Here is a 2992-nt window from a genome sequence, read left to right on the forward strand (position 1 = left end):
TGAAGGTCACAGGATTGTCCTTTAGTCAAGGGAATGGGAAAGGAGTGGTACATTCTCACTGGGCTCACTCGCTCCCTCCCTCCACTGTGCAACCCCAGACAAGTCACTTAAGCCCTGTTGCTCTCTCTCTCTCTCTCTCTTTTTTAAATCCTTACATTCCATCTTGGAGTCAATACTGTGTATTGGCTCCAAGGGAGAAGAGCGGTAAGGGCTAGGCAACGGGGGTTAAGTGACTTGCCCAGGGTCACAAAGCTAGGAAGTGTCTGATGTCAGATTTGAACCCAGGACCTCCCATCTCTAGGTCTGACTCTCAATCCACTTAGCCACCCAGCTGCCCCCCCCCCTCCAGTTGCTATCTCTTAACTGTTCTTCTGCCTTAGAACTAATACACAGTATTGATTCTAAGATGGAATGTAAGGGTTAAAAAAAAAAGGATGTTTTTGACAGAGTATATAGGATGAACTGGAGTAGGAAGAAACTTGAAGCAAAGAATCCAATCAAATAGCCACTGCAGTATTCTAGGGGAAAGGTGAAGGTGGCCGGAAGTCAGATTAGAGCCTCAAAAGTAGAGAAGGGGGTAAGATAGAAAAACTATTTGAGGTAGAAACAGCAAGATTTGGTAAGTGACTGGAAGTGTGTGATGAGAGAAATTGAATAGTTAACAATAATGCTAAGGTTGGGAGTCTGGGATACTAAGAGCTGTGGATGTTCAGGGATCAATCAGTGAGTAATCCTGCATCACTGAAGTCCAGAATTCATCAAGAAGAATGCAAGATAAAGAAGGAAAGTTAGGATAATAGATTTAGAGCTGGTAGGGATTGTAAAAGTTGCTGAGTCTAACCATCTCTTTTTACAGGTGAGGAACTAAGAACTTGATAGGTTTGCTTGTTCACATTCTCCCAGAAAGTAAGAATTCAGATTTCAATTCAAGAAGTATTCAGAAGTCAAACTGAAATCCTCTGACTTCAATTCTCTCTCTACTGGACCATTTTGGACTGTGGAGGGCTTTGAATTCCAGTCTATAGAGCCTGGATCCTTTCAGCCAAGGAGAATCCTAAATAATTTTTGATCAGAGGAATAGAGTGATTATAATTGTGCTTTATGAAGATGAACACTGTGGGAAGGAGGATTTGGGAGTGAAAACAGGGGAAAATTTCTAGCCTCCTTGAATTAGGACAATAGTGTAGTACAGTGGAAAGATTGCACTTGAAATATGAAAACTGGAATCCTAGTTCTGGTTCTTAGTGTCTGTTATGATCTTGGATGAGTCACTAGCCCTGGACCTGATGTGAAGAGCTGTGAAATGGGATAAAACCCATAGTCCCTGCTTCCAAGGTTGTTGTGAGGCTCAAATGAGATGTTTACAGGCACTTTGCAAACACTACGTAAATGCCTGTTTTTTAAATAGTTATTATTATTGGTTAAGGCTAGACTAGATGATCTCGATGGTTTCTCCCAGCTCTAGATCAATAAACTTATGCATTTATCAAAACCTTCGATAAACATTTATATTCTTATCTTACACAGCTTCTTCTAGTAAAGAATTCGACGGCCAAGCCCCTACTGTAAAGCCCTCGTGTTAATGATTTTTCTCACCTTTTGCTAAGTGTTTGAAAGGTCAGCCAAGGCACTGAATGATATAACTGTATCGACTTCTCAAAATATCCATCTAAGTCCAAAATTACATCTCAGCCATAATAAATTCTTAGTTGTGAAACAGTGACTCAGTGCATGATAGGAGTCAGGAGATCAAGATTCTAATTTCAACTCTGCCACTTTTTTTCCAACCTCTGGGACTTTGGGGCAAATTGCATGCCTTCTTTGGACCTGAGTTTCCTCATCTGCTTAATGTCAGGTTTGGGTTAGATGATTAGATTATTTCTAAAGGTTCCGTCTAGGTCTAATGTTCTATATTCTGTGGTCCAAGGACCCTTACAGCTTCATGATTCTATACAAGCATGGGACCACAGATTTTAGAGTTTCAAGGAACCTTAAAGATCTTTTAGCTTAAACCCCTCATTTTATGTATGAAGAAACTAGAAGCTAAAAGTGACTTCTTCAACCTCATACACCTGCTGTATGGTAAGTTTCTTTAGAGTGGGATTAGTTTGGGGTTTTGTCTTTGTGTCTCTAGCTCCTGGCGCAGTGCTTGATAGATAGAAGGTGCTTAATGAATGTTTGTTGATTGATTGATTGACCTGGGTCTCAAATCTAGCCTTATTTCATTCATGATGACTTAATGCTTCACTGAAATAAAAAGCTTCTCTTACTGTCTTCATGGATGATATTGGAGAAACATGGGCTAGATGATTGTGTAATTAGGTGGTTTTGGAGCTATTCTAATAGCTGGACCCAAAAAAAGTCTCTAGTGAAGTGTCCCAAGGATCTATCCTATTAAAAATTTTATCAATACTTTGAATGAAAGCAGAGATGCATACTTGTCAAATTTGTAGATGTCATAAAACTTGGAGGGACAGCTAACATATTAGATGTCACGGTTCAGATCCAGAAAGGTCTCAACAGGCTAAAGCAATGGGCCAAACTAAGCAAGCCTACACCTCACAAAAGAAAAGTGATGCCCAGGAGAGAAGAAAGGTAAAGAGGGAAAGAAACAGTCATTTATTAAGTACTTACCATGTGCCAAGCATTAAACTAAGCACTTGACAAATATTATTTAATTTGGTTCTCTCAATAACCCTGGGAGGTAGGTGTTATTATCCCACTTTATAATTAATGAAGTTAAATGACTTGTCCAGAGTCACATGGCTAGTATCTGAGGCTAGATTTGAAATCAGGTCTTCCTCACTCAAGACCTCTAACTCCATTTACTGTGCCACCTAGGTGTCATGTTGTTAAAGAAATAATTAACCAAGTATTCATTTAGCAGTGCTGGATAATGAGTTCATTTTTGGAGGTGTCACCAGGACATGTCCAATAGTCAACTAAGTGTGCAATAGACAATTGTTGAACTGAAGTTCAGGAGAGAAAAAGG

This window comes from Monodelphis domestica, chromosome 4, assembly GCF_027887165.1.
Source record: "Monodelphis domestica isolate mMonDom1 chromosome 4, mMonDom1.pri, whole genome shotgun sequence".
Lineage (NCBI taxonomy): Eukaryota > Metazoa > Chordata > Mammalia > Didelphimorphia > Didelphidae > Monodelphis > Monodelphis domestica.